The 16590-nt window shown below is 48.1% G+C and overlaps 1 long non-coding RNA gene across 1 annotated transcript in view; it reads right to left on the bottom strand.

Moving 5' to 3' along the window:
• Positions 1–2937: 2937 nt before the first annotated feature.
• The window catches only part of LOC148128637 (uncharacterized), a 150996-nt gene continuing 137343 nt past the window's right edge, over positions 2938–16590 (bottom strand). The window contains exon 5 of the long non-coding RNA XR_015746218.1: positions 2938–3468. This is a non-coding gene — a long non-coding RNA (uncharacterized LOC148128637). The remainder of the gene's footprint in view (positions 3469–16590) is intronic.

Here is a 16590-nt window from a genome sequence, read left to right as displayed (position 1 = left end):
TTGGCTTTGACAAAGGGAGTTTCTCGGTATTTAATGAAGATGATTAAAACAAGGCCTGTGGTTAGGAACAAGAATAGGGCAAAAGATGCCAGGATGATGCCCAAAAGCTCTTCATAAGACAGGAAGGTTATCACTTTGGGGATACATTGGACTCTTTCTTTATTTGGGTATTGATCATCTGGACACTTGGTACATTTTTCTGTATCTGAGGGGAAAAAAACCCAACCCCATATTTCTTTGTCCTTTGCATTTCAAGATATATTGTATGTTCTTTGGCAACAAGTGATTATCAGGAGCATTTTCCAGGATGGATTTCTTAATATCTCCAGAGACAGAAAATAAGTGTATCAATTTTTAAAAAAATATGGCTATGGTATATTTTTGATAGGCTATGAAATTGAGGAAAGGCTTGGGACTTGAAAGATTTCCTTTATAATGTTCAGAATATTGATAGGAACCTCTATTACTAAAGGAAAATAATGAATCAATTAATCTTACTAGAGAAACTTACCTGCCAGATGGCAATTCTTGTCATATTTGCCTCAGAGGATTCTGGCGGATCAAGTGACTGCTGCAAATAATTTGGAATGGCCATTGGAGCAGTGGTGATATGGGTGCAGCCAGATGCAGGCATAACTGTCCATGCCACCACATTGTGCATCTCGTATATCAGAAATATATTTTCAGTGTTCCTCAAAGGGAACCCATGTAAACTGCTTTGCAAAACTCTTTCCAGTAGGTGGACCTAAAAGAATTTCTCGTGTTTCAAGGAACTCAGGTGTTTCTAGAGAAGTAAATGTGGAAGGAAGGACACACCCAAGCTAAAAAGAAGAAATATTTTCTCTGGCAGTAGTAACGCTTGCCCAATCTGCCACAGCCACCTCCCTCTATCCAGCCCTTCCTTCACAGTCTTTTTGCTCTACTGTTTATATAAGAAATGGGGCATTGTGGAAATAAACAAGAAATCAATTCAGCTTCAAAGTGTCTTTTAATTCACACTTTCATGACAATGGTCTGGATGGATCTGGTTCCATCAGGCCTCCCATTTTCCTCTGGTGTCACCCACTTTTCTGAGTGGAGAAGGTCCCCTCCGGACAAGGAACACAGTCGTAGCAGCAAACTGGCTCTCCTTCTCGAGCCCTCTTGACAAATCCAGGACGACAATTTTCCACACATTCAGACTGAGGAAAGGACTGAGCAGAAAAAATAATAAGATTGCCAAAGGAAATGTGTTAGGACTCTCCGTCCATGGAAAATGGAGGTAAAAATGGATATTAGACAAGATATTAGATATTAGCCTCTGGTCTTCACTTAAGCAAATACAAAATCTCTCACGATTTCCAAATGGTTGGAGATACAACTTCTGGAAGATTCTTCCTTTAGTTCCTCTCTTTTGCTTTTGGCATCTCACATTGCCAAAAGAAAAAAAAAGGACTTTATTAAATAGAAAAGTCTGGAGAGATGGAACCAGGGGTGGGATTCTACTGGTTCTGTCCAGTTCTATAGAACCGGTTGTTATGATTCTGTGCAGTTCAGAGAACCAGAAAATTGCACCACTGGCTGGCCCTGCCTCTCTCCTCTTGCCCCTCCCCTCTGCGCCCAGTCAGTCCTTATCGTGCATGCGCAGCATCACCTGCAGCCTGCTTTTGCCCACTCGCCAGACCAGCCATTGCTGCATGCCTTCTGCTGTGGCCCTGTCTGATCTCCCTGGGTGAGTGAGGGTCTGCAAACTCCGGGGCCCAGTCGCCAACCTGCCACTGCCGATCACCTTTATCACCCCCCCATCCCACTTGCCTTTGCTGCCACCACCCACCACCCTAACCCCCAGCAGCTAAGGCCCAGCAGCTGCAGTGAATCCAGGCGGGGGGCGAGATGCAGACTGGTGGGGACCAGAGCTACATTTTGCTGTACTGGAAGACATGTGGAGAGGCTCATGTTCTCCTTCTGCTGAGAGAGCAAGAAAGTCTTTCCCAGCACAGCTCCGGGTGGCAGAGAGAAACAGGATTCAAGCTGGCTGCTTCTCTGCCACCCAGAGCCCCCGTTTCCCTATTGGAGGGGAAGTTGCAAACTTTTAGCTGTGCCAAGAAAGAGTCTCTTGCTTTCCCAGCATCAGGAGGACATGAGCCTCTCCACATGTCCTCGGGTACAGGGAAATTAGGCTGGGATTCACCGCAGCTGCTGGGCCATGCCGATGGGGGACATAGGTGTGGGGGGACAACCAGGGAGCATGGCTCATCTGCCTGCCATCCCTTCCCTCTCCTGACTGCAGCCCCTTTGTTGGACCCTGAAGAATCACCCCTGGATGGCCCTGCCACACCCACCTGGTCAAACCCATGCCGGCAACAGGCCTCGTCATTTTGAAGTTAAGGGAGAATTTGGGAAAGGAGGTGGAGGGTCCTGCAGTGACCAGCACAGGAGCACTGCTGAGAAGCGGGGAAGTGGCCTTCTAGTGGTCCGACCTGGTGTTCAGGCCACTGGTGGGCAACGGGAAGTCAGAGCATCGAGGGAAAGGGGGATTGCCATGGGAAGTCAGAGCATCGAGGAAAAGGGGGATTGCCATGGGAGCCACTCTCTCCGCGCCGAATTGGGACCATTTGGGGTAGTCCTAGGAATTGGGTGATACAAGGCACAACTCCTTGCCTTCATAGATCAGGGAATGGCCATTTTCTGCAGGAGGAGGACTGTGGAGGGGGGAGGTCTACCTGAGCAAATCTGGTGTCTTTGCCAGATTATTTGGACACTTACAAGCAAGCACAGCAAAAGGCACTGCTGTCGCATGTCAGCCCAGGCCTCACCCCATGGCTCCGTAAAGCCAACACCAAAGAAGTGGGAGATCAGGTGAACCTGTGGTGCAATGCTCACTCGGATCTCAGCCGCTCCAGGCCATCCAACCTCAAAGTCCCTTGGGAGCTGCCGTTCCAGGCTTCTACTCACCTGTCAGCCTCAAGATATCTTCCATAATATATATATTCTGCATCCTAACTATTGCATCTTCTCTGCTGCTATGCCAATCTATTTCTTTCGGCTGTCATTAGCAACGGAGGGAGGGGGGAACTTGGAGGGGAAGAAAGGTGGAGGTGTTTTGCATTCCTTTGCTGTGGGTAGCAAGGGGAGGGGGATTCCTGTCTTTAACTTTCCATTTCTTGGCTAGCTTCTATCCCTTTTGCGCAACTGCGAACTTTTATCAAAATATGTCAAGGTCAACAGACAGAAGCCTCATCACCACCTGGAGATGGCCACATGATCGTATTCAGAACTTTTAATTGGAAGAGTCATTTGGACTTTGGGGGGTGGGAGCATTTCCATTCCTTTGTATATGTGATCTGCGCACCAATTTCTCAGATTCGGAATTAAATTTGTAGCTTCCACTTTGATTTCCAGTAAAAGGATAACTTTGCTCTAACCCATGGAGTCTGGGTATTTCTTTCTTGGATTTTGAAGGGAGCACACACTGACATTATTCCGAATCTCTGCATCAACCCACACGGAGAAAATATCAACTTTTCTTCCGAGGGGGTTTCATCTCATGTCGTCTCCAGCCAGTGATGAAGATGACCAGGGAGCTGCGGGGGGTGGGGGGGGGGGGGGGCAGTCGATGCTGCTACCAGAGATGCCGGCTGCTGACCTGCTGGCCGACCTTACTCTGGAAGAAACCCCATCTGAGATGCCCAGATGGTCGTTGGGGGTTGGTTGGAGAGACCCTGAAGACCCCCCTCCTCCTGGGATCACTGTAAGTCAAAAAGGTGTGAGGGAACGGCTGTGGCAAGAGAGGGAGGAGATGGAATGCAGGCTGGATCAAGCCGGGAAATTCCTTATGGACTTTTCTGAGAAGCCCGGCACGGCTCCAAGGTATGAGGGGGAAGGGGGAGCGAGTTCAGCCTGGGGAAGATGAGCTGCCCCCACCCCCTAGCCCAGCCTACGCCAGCGCAGCTGCCCACCGCCGCCCGGGGAGCCCCAGCAATAGGTATGATTCCTGGAAGACGCCACCTGCCCCCGTTAAATGTGAAGTTTGGAGGAAATCCCAAGGATTTGGGGTTTTTCCTGGTACAAGTCGGGAGCTATATGGCAGAATTTGAAAGGGAGTTCACCTCTGAGGCAGCCAAAGTGAGATGTGTTACCAGAACCCTGGAAGGGATGGCAGCAGACTGGGTGGTGACTTTGTACAATGATAACTCCCCCCAACTGCGGAGCCTCGATGTTTTCATGACTGCATTGAGGAGGAGGTTTGAGGACCCTCTGGCAGAGAGAAGGGCCAGGATCAGAATGAAGACCCTAATCCAAGGGGGGAGATGGGTTGCTGACTACACCCAAGAATTCAGGCAGCTGGCATACCACATCCGAGGCTGGTCCCAGGGGGCCCTGGTAGAAGCCTACAAAGATGGCTTAAATGAAGATATATACCACATGTGCATCTCCAGAAGGGATCCACATGATTTGCAGTCATGGTACTTGCTGGCGGAAGAAGTGGACATAGATCTGACCCGAAGCAGACGCAGAGGGGGCCCTATTTGGAGCAAACCGCTCCCCCCACGTCTCCGAAAGACCTCCAACCCCCGAAAGGGAGGGGCGATTACAAGAGCCAAATCCACGGCCTGTTTTCGTTGTGGGAAGGAGGGCCACCGGATGGCGGATTGCCGGGCCAAGCCTGATCCAAAGGGAGTGCAAGGCCCAGGGAGGAAGCCCGAAAAACCCCCAACCAAGCCTCGCAAAACCGGGCTGAAGATAAGGGAGGTTGTAGAGGTCGCCCCTCCGGCGGGAGAGGAGCTGGGACCTCCGACCCCCCTCGACGAGAGCGAGACCGACTCGGAAGATGACGTCCCGGTAAGTCCTAACCAAGGGCCCATGACCATCCCAATAAAGTTAAGGGTGCCCACCTCAGGGGCTGAGGGAGAGATGTTGGCCTTATTGGACTCGGGGTGCATGAGGTGCATAATTAACATGAAGGTAGTCAAAGGTATGGGCATCGGACTGAGAACTTTAAGAATGCCCATATCCTTCTGCCAACTGGATGGATCTGAGGCGGGAGGTTGCCCCGCACGTTTTATAACGGAGCCCCTAGAGATGACCATGGGATCCCACCGCGAGACCCTGTGTTTTATTGTGGCCCCTGGGATGGAACAGCCTCTAATATTGGGATTGCCCTGGCTTCAGAAGTGGAATCCCCATGTGAACTGGAGAGAGGGGTGGATACGTATCCGCACCGATCGGCCACCGGAAGGGGAGGAGCAACCCTACCCAGAAGGGGAGGAGAAATCCCATCCGAAGCTCCAGGGTCCGGCCGAGACAGCTTCCGCAGGTGCCGAACGTGTGGAGGGGGAGGAGAAAATCCCGAAGGAGTACTGGGACCTAAGAGAGGTGTTTAGCGAAGAGGCCTCCGACGAGCTCCCCCCTCATCGGTCAACCGATTGTAGTATTGAATTTCTACCGGGGGTGACGCTCCCGAAACCGAAGCTGTATTTGATGACACCATGGGAGCTGGAGGAACTGAGAGCGTTTATCGACAAGAACTTGAAACGTGGTTTTATCCAACCCGCCAGACCTCGAGTGGCGGCACCTGTGATGTTCCGCGAGAAGAAAGATGGCTCCAAACGCTTGGTGGTGGACTATAGAAACCTAAACGCAGTGTCCATGGAGAACGTGTGCCCCCTCCCTCTGATGAAGGACATGTTAGCCCACCTGGCCAAAGGGAAGATTTTCACAAAGTTGGACTTGAGGGAGGCGTACTACCGAATCCGAATTAAAGAGGGAGACGATTGGAAGACTGCGTTCAACTGCCCGATGGGTTGTTTCCAGTTCAATGTTCTCCCTTTCGGCCTACAGGGGGCACCTGCCGTTTTCATGCAAATGATTAATCAAGTGCTCCACGAACATTTATACAAGGGGGTCCTGGTCTACCTTGATGATATTCTTATCTACACGGAGACTAGAGATGAACATGTGAAACTGGTACGCTCTCACAAACTGAGGGCCGACAAATTGTACACCAAACTGTCCAAATGTGAGTTCCATCAAGAAAAAATCGACTACCTGGGATATCGTATCTCACCCGAGGGCATTGACATGGACCCAGAGAAAGTGCAAGCCGTATTGGACTGGGCCCCACCGAGAACCCGAAAACAGCTTCAAAGTTTCCTTGGATTTGCTAACTTTTACCGGCAATTCATCCCGTCTTTTGCTAAAATAGCCATGCCCATCACCAACCTGCTGAAAACAAAGGGGGAAACGAAGCCAAAGCCTAGCCAACTGTTGAATTGGACCATGGAGTGCCAAGCCGCATTTGAAAAGCTTAAAAGACTATTTGCTGCAGAACCAGTACTGAAACACCCAGACATGGACGCCCCTTTCGTGATCCAAGCTGATGTGAGCGATGTGGCAGTGGGGGCGGTCTTACTTCAGTTAAATGAGAAGGGGACACATCTCACTTTGGCTGCCTCAGAGGTGAACTCCCTTTCAAATTCTGCGATATAGCTCCCGACTTGTACCAGGAAAAACCCCAAACCCTTGGGATTTCCTCCAAACGTCACATCTAACGGGGGCAGGTGGCGTCTTCCAGGAATCACACCTATTGCTGGGGCTCCCCGGGCGGCGGCGGGCGGCTGCGCTGGCATAGGCTGGGCTAGGGGGGTGGGTGCAGCTCGACCTCCCCAGGCTGAACTCTCTCCCCCTTCCCCCTCATACCTTGGAGCCATGCCGGGCTTCTCAGAAACGTCCATAAGGAATTTCCCGGCTTGATCCAGCCTGCATTCCATCTCCTCCCTCTCTTGCCACAGCCGTTCCCTCACACCTCTTCGACTTACAGTGATCCCAGGAGGAGGGGGGTCTTCAGGGTCTCTCCAACCAACCCCCATCGACCATCTGGGCATCTCAGCTGGGGTTTCTTCCAGAGTAAGGTCGGCCAGCAGGTCAGTAGTCGGCATCTCTGGTAGCAGCATCGACTGCCCTTCTGCAGCTCCCTGGTCATCTTCATCGCTGGCTGGAGACGACATGAGATGAAACCCCCTCGGAAGAAAAGTTGATATTTTGTCCAGGTGGGTTGATGCAGAGATTCGGAATAATGTCAGTGTGTGCTCCCTTCAAAATCCAAGAAAGAAATATTCAGACTCCATCGGTTAGAGCAAAGTTATCCTTTTACTGGAAATCAAAGTGGAAGGTACAGATTTAATTCCGAATCTGAGAAATTGGTGCGCAGATCACATATACAAAGGAATGGAAATGCTCCCACCCCCCAAAGTCCAAATGACTCTTCCAATTAAAAGTTTTGAATACGATCATGTGGCCATCTCCAGGTGGTGATGAGGCTTCTGTCCGTTGACCTTGACATATTTTGATAAAAGTTCGCAGTTGCGCAAAAGGGATAGAAACTAGCCAAGAAATGGAAAGTTAAAGACAAGAATCCCCCTCCCCTTGCTACCCACAGCAAAGGAATGCAAAACACCTCCAGCTTTCTTCCCCTCCAAGTTCCCCCCTCCCTCCGTTGCTACTGACAGCCGAAAGAAATAGATTGACAGAGCAGCAGAGAAGATGCAATAGTTAGGATGCAGAATATATATATTATGGAAGATATCTTGAGGCTGAAAATAACTTTGCTCTAACCCATGGAGTCTGAGTATTTCTTTCTTGGATTTTGAAGGGAGCACACACTGACATCACCTGTGCTTGGTCGCCACCTCTTCACCTTGCTGAAGTGGCTGGCCCTGCCCCTCCCCCTCCCCTCCCTTGCCTGGCCTGAGAAGGTAAGGCAACGGTGGGGGATAATGAAGCTGCCAGGTCCCTATCTCTCTCCCCCACTCTGTGTGTGTGTGTGTCTCCCTCAAAGCTACGGTTGGGTCAAGCCAACAAGCTCTCCTTGGCGCTCTTCGCTACTTCTTTCATTTCTTCTTTTTGGAATCCAGACTGTCTGAACAACGATCGCCAGACTGTGGTGGAAGTATCCCTTCGGGTGACCCTCCTCCTCCTCCTCTTCCTCCTCTCACAACCGGAAGTTGTGGCGGGGCCGGGAGGGTGTACGCGTGCAGGGAGATGCTCCTCAAGCAAATGGCAAAGCACAGCAAAAACGGATACAGGGTGGGTGTTGCTCACTTGAGGAGCGAGCATCTCCCCACACAAATGCACCCCTCCAGCCCCGCCATGGCCACTGGGCACGAGAGGAGGAGGAGGGTCGCCTGAAGGGATACTTCCACCGTGGTCTGGGGATTGTTCTTCAGCCAGTGTGGATTCCAAAAAGAAGAAATGAAAGAAGTAGCAAAGAGCGCCAAGGAGAGCTTGCTGGCTTGGCCCAGCCGTGGCTTTGAGGGACACACACACACACAAACACACCAACACAGAGTGGGGGAGAGAGAGGGGAAGATAGGGACCCGGCCGCTTCGCTATCCCTCACCGTCACCCTTACCTTCTTGCACTGCTCCATTTTGTGAACCATCTATGGTTTAGTATCTCCTTCAAGCTGGTGAGAAACCCACAAGGGCTGGGGAATGTGTCACTAAGAGCTTCAGGTTGGTTTGCTCCTTGTGCCCGAACTAGCAAAGAACAAGGGAATTCTGTTGACCAGAGCCTGAATTCAGATGAATTTGAATCATGATTGGCTGGAGGTCCTTTTGGTCCCATTGGGAGAGAAGCTTCGTCCTGCTTGGGGAAAAGTTTCCCCTGAAAGGGCAGGTTCATAGTTGGGGAGGTTCTTAAAGAGACCAGACTTGGTCAGACTTATCCATGCCTCTCTTTTACACAAACACACACACACACACACACACACACACAAAGTGGGTGGGCGGGGGCGAGGGGAAGATAGGGAAAGAGGCAGAGAGAGAGACAGAGAGAAACAGAGAGGGGAGAAAGAGAGAGGAAAAGAGAGGAAAAGAGAGAAAAAGAAGGAATGAGAGAGGAAGAGAGAGACAAGAAAGAAAAGAGAAAGAGAAAGAAAGAAAAGAAAGAAAGGAAGCAAAAGGAAGAAAAGGGATAGACAAAGAAAGGGAGAGATGGAAGGAAGGGACAAAGAAAGAAAAAGAAAGAGAGGGAGAATGGAGAAAGTGAATGAGATATATGAATGGATAGATAAATAAACGGAAGGAGGGAGGGAGGGAGAGAGAAAAAAAAGGAGAGGAAGGAAGGACACAAACCCTGGCTTCAGAAGACTCTTTGAAGCAGCACAGCAATCTAGGGCTGGCCTGCAAGGGATCTCAGAGGTCATCTAGTCCAACCCCCTGCTCCAGCAGGAGATCCTTATAGAATCAAAGAATAGCAGGGTTAGAAGGCAGTGCGTGTCTGTGTGTTTGTGTGTGTGTGTGTGTGTGGTTGTCAAAACTCCAAAAACAGGTCAAGGAGCTGTGGGGAGATGAGTCATAAATTAGAATACTTGCTAAGCAATTGGCCATTAAGCGAGGGCCACTTGTATTTGGTTTGCCAGTCACATGGCCACCTGGTCCTGCCCACCCAGTCATATGGCCAACAAGACATGCCCATCCAGTCATGTGACCACCAAGCCACACCCACAAATTAAGCCACGCCCACAGAACGGGTTGTTACAAAATTTGAATCCCACCCCAGGATGGAACTGAGAAAAGATTTCAGCATTAAGTGGTAACCAGTCGGTTCCTTCTCAAGACCCCATTAACATGCATTTCTCCCCTCTTCTTACACCCATAATTTTAAGGTGTGATATCAGAACAATCTTGATAATTTCAGGTGAACTGAAAGTCTTGGAGCTGCTTCCTAGGAGCAGAAGGCCCATTGCTCCATCCCAGGGAGGGTGAAAGGGAGGCATGGAGAGCTCTGGCCAGGTCTGGCCTCCTTAAGAGCCTCCCAGATTAGGAACCTGCCCCTTCAGGGGCACTTTTCCCCAAGCAGGACGAGAGGAAGCTTCTTTCCCCCAATGGGGCCAAAAGGATCTCCGTCCAATCCCGATTCAATCCCATCCGATACAGTCCAAGCCTGGATTCAGGCCCCGGTCAGCAGAATTGCCGCCTTCGTTACTACTCTGGGCACAAGGAGCAAACAACCAGAAGCTACTAGTGACACATTCCCCAGCCCTTGTGGGTTTCTCACCCGTTTGATGGAGACGCTTAATTGTACGGGGTCCACAAAATGGAACAATATTGAAGCCTCCCAAGCAGCCTAAGGGAAAAAATCTGGTTTCTACTGCCCAGATTCAGTTCTCGCTGAAGGTCAACCACCTTTGGGGAATACCGTGTTTCTCATATAATAAGGCCGGGCCTTATTTTTTTTGACCCCAAAAACGGCTAGGACGTCTTTTCGGGGGTGACTTAATTCTCCCCCCTTGCATCCTTGGGTGGGTGGGCGGGCGGCGACAGCTTGGATATTCGGGAGACCTTCGGGTTCGGGCCACCGTTGCTTTCCCTTCTCCCTTGCTGCCGCGGCGTTTGGCGCAGCCACATGCGGCCAGTCAGGGCTCCTCCCTGCAACCGGAGCCCTGAGGAGACACTTGGCTTCAGGCGCTCCCGTCTTCCCTTTGCTTTCAAGGTAAAGCGAATTATTTTACAAAGCCTCCCTGCCCGAGAGGGCAGCCCAACCCCACTTGGGGAGGCTAATCTCCCGGGGCCTCTTCCGTTCCTCCCCGACCTCCCTACGCTGCGCGCCTCTGACGCGCCGCTCCCTTCAGCCCAGCGAGCTCTTCCACCTCAAAGAAAGGCCAGGCGGGTGGCTGCGGAGCAGCAGCAGCGGGTCTGAGCCGCTCGCAGCGGAAACAGCCACCACCCGTAGCCCGACGCGGGGAGAACGAGCGAGCTTAGCGCCCGCCAGCCCGGGCGAGATTTGGGAATGAGGGGCAGGAGGAGGCACGCACACACCCACGGCTCACTTTCCCAGCTTTGCCCAGCCCTTACGGCTCTGGCGCGGCCCTGGCGGGCAGCGAGCGCCTCCCCGCCGGACCCTCCGCTCATCCTGTTGATAAAGAGTTGATAAATCGCTATAAGATTTATAACAATTCTCATGCAAATATACTTTGACTTCATTTAAACATTACCAAATTTCCAGAAAAAATATTTCTGATTTCCTCCTAAAAAGAACTGTATGACTAAAAAGCAGTAGAAAACTATCTGGTTTTAGGATTTGATAAATTATAGTATCTCGTATAAGAACAGTAATGATGCACTGGATGAAGAATTGTGCCAAGGTTGATAGGTATGTAAGGGAGCCAGTTTGGTCTACTGGTTAAGCCCCTGAGCTAGAAAGCAAGAGGCTGTGAGTTCAAGTCCCGCCTTGATCATGAAAGCCATCTGGGTAATTTTGGGCCACTCTCTAAGCCCCTAGTTGTTCCAGTCCCAGATTTGTTACTGCATTGTATAAGGTTGCATGTGTGAGTTCAGTTGTACATTCCTTAAGGGTCCAGTTAATATGAGGTAGATTGAAGTCACCAAGAAAGATAAAACATGTGGGAAGGATGTTGCCCATGTTAGTAGTGAATTTAGCTTGTTTACATGTTCAATGTCATAATCTGGGGCTGTGTAACATAGTAAGAATCGAAATGTGATATTTAAGGACAGTTCACAGATGATGGTCTCAGGAATAGCAAGCTCCTGGGTAACTTGGATGTTTTTAGATGTAAGGACTTTTTATACAAGATAGCAACACCACCTCCTCTACGGATGAAATGAAAGCCATCTGGGTAACTTTGGGCCAGTCATTCTCTTGCAGCCCAACTCACCTCACAGGGTTGATGTCAGCCTCAAGATATCTTCTGCATCCTAACTATAATATTTTCTGTATCCTAACTATTGCATCTTCTCTGCTGCTATGCCAATCTATTTCTTTCGGCTGTCAGTAGCAACGGAGAGAGGGGGGAACTTGGAGGGGAAGAAAGCTGGAGGTGTTTTGCATTCCTTTGCTGTGGGTAGCAAGGGGAAGGGGATATGAATTCTTGTCTTTAACTTTCCATTTCTTGGCTAGCTTCTATCCCCTTTGCGCAGCTGCGAACTTTTATCAAAATATGTCAAGGTCAACGGACAGAAGCCTCATCACCACCTGAAGATGGCCACATGATCGTATTCATAACTTTTAATTGGAAGAGTCATTTGGACTTTGGGGGGTGGGAACATTTCCGAATCCGAATTAAAGAGGGAGATGAGTGGAAAACTGCGTTCAACTGCCCGATGGGTTGTTTCCAGTTCAACGTTCTCCCTTTCGGCCTACAGGGGGCACCTGCCGTTTTCATGCAAATGATCAATCAAGTGCTCCACGAACATTTATACAAGGGGGTTCTGGTCTACCTTGATGATATCCTTATCTACACGGAGACTAGAGACGAACATGTGAAACTGGTACACTCCGTACTGCACAAACTGCGGGCTGCCAAATTGTACACCAAGCTGTCCAAATGTGAGTTCCATCAAGAAAAAAATCGACTACCTGGCATATCGTATCTCACCCGGGGGCATTGAGATGGATCCAGAGAAGGTGCAAGCCATATTGGACTGGGCCCCACCGAGAACCCGAAAACAGCTTCAAAGTTTCCTAGGATTTGCTAAATTTTACCGACAATTCATCCCGTCTTTTGCTAAAATAGCCATGCCCATCACCAACCTCCTGAAGACAAAGGGGGAAATGAAACCAAAGCCCAGTCAACCTTTGAATTGGTCCATGGAGTGCCAAACCGCTTTTGAAAAGCTAAAAAGACTATTTGCTGCAGAACCAGTGCTGAAACACCCAGACATGGACGCCCCTTTCGTGATCCAAGCTGATGCGAGCGATGTGGCTGTGGGGGTGGTTTTACTTCAATTAAATGAGAAGGGGACACTACAACCGTGCGCCTACACCTCCCGTAAGTTGACTGACACTGAAAGGAGATGGGCTGTGTGGGAGAAGGAAGCTTTTGCAGTCCGTTGGGCCCTACTAACTTGGAGGCATTTTTTGGAAGGAGCGAAGCACCCATTTGAGGTATGGACTGACCATAAGAATCTGGAGGCCTTAAAAACACCTCGGAAGTTATCCCCTAAGCAAGTTAGGTGGGCTCAGTATTTCAAGCGATTCAATTTCTCTTTGAAGTACATCCCAGGAGGAAATTTTTTTATGGCAGATGCTTTATCCAGAATGCCTCAGTACAACAGTGTTCATAAAGAAGTGATAAGTCCGATCGTGTCAACCACACAGCTGGCTGCCCCAGTGGTTACCAGAGCACAAAAGAGGAAGCAAGAGAGGGATCTGTCCAGTGACCTGATGGAACGATTTAAGGAGGCCTTGAAAACGGATGAGTGGTTCCTGGCAAATGCGAATAACTGCACTGTTCGAGATGGTTTAGCCTGGGTAGGTGCGAAATTGTACGTACCACAAACTCTGAGAAGCCAAGTGTTACAAGAAACTCATGACTCCAAGGCGGCTGGTCATTTTGGGTTTGTGAAGACTCTACACCTGGTGAAACGGCAGTTCTGGTGGCCTTTGTTGAAAAAGGACATTGAAACTTATGTAGTGAGCTGTCCAGTTTGCGCCTCAGCAAAAAGACCTCCTGGTAAACTACCAGGTCTGTTGCAAGATGTGGCTAGGCCAACTGCTCCTTGGAGGGAAATTTCCATGGACTTTATAGTAGACTTGCCCGAGAGCACCGGGCACACAGTCATCTGGGTGGTGACCGATTTGTTCTCCAAACAAGCACACTTCATACCTTGCTCCAAAGTTTACTCCTTTCAAAGTGGCCACGGGGGAAGATTTTGTGCCCATACCTGAACTTCCTCGTGAAAAACCCAATGTCCAGTCGTTGGACGACTGGATATCTCAACTTCAACTCAATTGGCCGGTCGCTTGTAAAGCTTTGGACGAGGCGCACCTGTCTCATAAGAAATTTGCTGACAGGAAGAGAGCCCCACAGAAGTCTTATCAAGTGGGTGACAAAGTGTTCCTCTCAACTAAGTATTTACAGACCACCCAGAAATCGAAGAAGTTGGGTCCTAAGTATGTGGGCCCTTTCCCTATTGAGCGGATTGTAAATCCTGTGACTGTTCAGTTGACTTTACCAAAAACTCTTCGTCGTATTCATCCGGTTTTCCACATCAGCTTGCTAAAACCTGAACATATCTGTACATTAAGACCGACCCAGACTGATCCCCCCGTACCATTGTTGATTGAGGGTGAACAACATTTCGAGATTAAAGAAATTTTAGACTCTAGGAGATGGAGGGGTCGTATCCAATATCTTGTAGCTTGGAGACATTTTCCTCCGTCCTATGCTGAGTGGGTAAATGAGAAAGACATTAGGGCTCCTGAACTGCTCAAGAACTTTTATGGCAAATACCCTTACAAACCATAGAAGTGTATGCAAATGTTAACATATGTTTATGCTATTTTCTCTTACAGGGACTAATGTCCTTCTTCTAGGGGGTCCGAATGTCAGCCTCAAGATATCTTCTGCATCCTATAATATTTTCTGTATCCTAACTATTGCATCTTCTCTGCTGCTATGCATACTATTTCTTTCGGCTGTCATTAGCAACGGAAGGAGGGGGGAACTTGGAGGGGAAGAAAACTGGAGGTGTTTTGCATTCCTTTGCTGTGGGTAGCAAGGGGAGGGGGTATATGAATTCTTGTCTTTAACTTTCCATTTCTTGGCTAGCTTCTATCCCCTTTGCGCAGCTGCGAACTTTTATCAAAATATGTCAAGGTCAACGGACAGAAGCCTCATCACCACCTGAAGATGGCCACATGATCGTATTCAGAACTTTTAATTGGAAGAGTCATTTTGTCAGTGTGTGCTCCCTTCAAAATCCAAGAAAGAAATACTCAGACTCCATGGGTTAGAGCAGGGATCCCCAACCTTTTCGACGCCGCGGCCCGGTTCCGGCGTCAGCTGGGCGCCGCCATCTTTTGACGAAAAATCACTTCCGGTGACATCACGAAGTGATTTTTCAAAAAAATGGGGCGCAGCTTCTGGTGAGCTTTTTCGGGTAGAAATGGCTTTCTACCCGGAAAAGCTCACCAAGCGCTGGCGCCGCCATCTTTTTGACGAAAAATTGCTTTTTTACCAAAAAAGATGGCGGCGCCAGCAACCAGCGGCCCGGTAAGGCTTGTTCCGCGGCCCGGTACCGGTCCGCGGACCGGCGGTTGGGGACCCCTGGGTTAGAGCAAAGTTATCCTTTTACTGGAAATCAAAGTGGAAGCTACAAATTTAATTCCGAATCTGAGAAATTGGTGCGCAGATCACATATACAAAGGAATGGAAATGCTCCCACCCCCCAAAGTCCAAACGACTCTTCCAATTAAAAGTTCTGAATACAATCATGTGGCCATCTCCAGGTGGTGATGAGGCTTCTGTCCGTTGACCTTGACATATTTTGATAAAAGTTCGCAGTTGCGCAAAAGGGATAGAAGCTAGCCAAGAAATGGAAAGTTAAAGACAGGAATCCCCCTCCCCTTGCTACCCACAGCAAAGGAATGCAAAACACCTCCAGCTTTCTTCCCCTCCAAGTTCCCCCTCCCTCCATTGCTAATGACAGCCGAAAGAAATAGATTGACATAGCAGCAGAGAAGATGCAATAGTTAGGATGCAGAATATATATATTATGGAAGATATCTTGAGGCTGACACATTTGGACTTTGGGGGGTGGGAACATTTCCATTCCTTTGTATATGTGATCTGCGTGCCAATTCCTCAGATTCGGAATTAAATCTGTAGCTTCCACTTTGATTTCCAGTAAAAGGATAACTTTGCTCTAACCCATGGAGTCTGAGTATTTCTTTCTTGGATTTTGAAGGGAGCACAGCCTGACAGTTGTTGTTGTGGGGAAAATGAACACAACTACTCATTAGTACCCTTACTCCTCTTTTTCTTCTCTGAAAAGGGTGCAATTCCAATTATGATTAATAAAAACAAAAACAGATACTCAAGAAATAAAGAAATACATAAATAAAATAAAAATTATTTTACTATTCATCTTGATGTTTCTTTAAGCAAAGGAGAAAAAACATCAAGATGAATAATAAAATAATTTTTATTTATGTATTTATTTATTTCTTGAGTATCTGTTTTTGTTTTTATGATTAATAAAAACAAAAACAGATACTAAAAATAAATAAATACATAAATAAAAAATGAGGTAGGCAACTTCTTGTTAGATTGATGTTATACATTATCTGTTTCTGCTTAAATCAATGTATAGCAACATCAATGTAACAAAAAGTTGCATGCACGCATACATAAATGGAATTTTTTAAAAAATAAAAGTGTTTTTTTTTATACATAAACAAAACAAACCTAAAACATAAACCATCTTCAGTTACATACAGTGTGTTGGTTGGTACAAATTACTTGTGCACAACCTCTGCAGTCTTTCCCTTCCAATTTGCATTAATCCTTATATCATAAATCCCCTATATATATTTAGATTATTACTATTATCAATTACTTACTAGACTACTAATTTTACATCATTTTATGCGAGCAAATCTTCATTTTTACTTAATCTACTTTATAATGTTCATTTCATCATCACCAATCTATTCTATAACAATATATCCTTACTTTACCTTACCTCTGTAATTCTATTATACTTATAAAGTATTATAAAATATTTCATGAATGAAAAAGCAAAGCAGAAACAAATATCAATAAGTACAGCAGTGTAACAGAAAAATTACTTAAATTTCTTTGTATTG

Source organism: Notechis scutatus, unplaced genomic scaffold (genome assembly GCF_049901735.1).
Source record: "Notechis scutatus isolate UNSWTSFEM ecotype Mainland unplaced genomic scaffold, rNotScu1.2 NSCUCTG41, whole genome shotgun sequence".
In the NCBI taxonomy this organism is placed as follows: domain Eukaryota; kingdom Metazoa; phylum Chordata; class Lepidosauria; order Squamata; family Elapidae; genus Notechis; species Notechis scutatus.
This window is presented reverse-complemented; position numbering and strand designations above follow the sequence as displayed.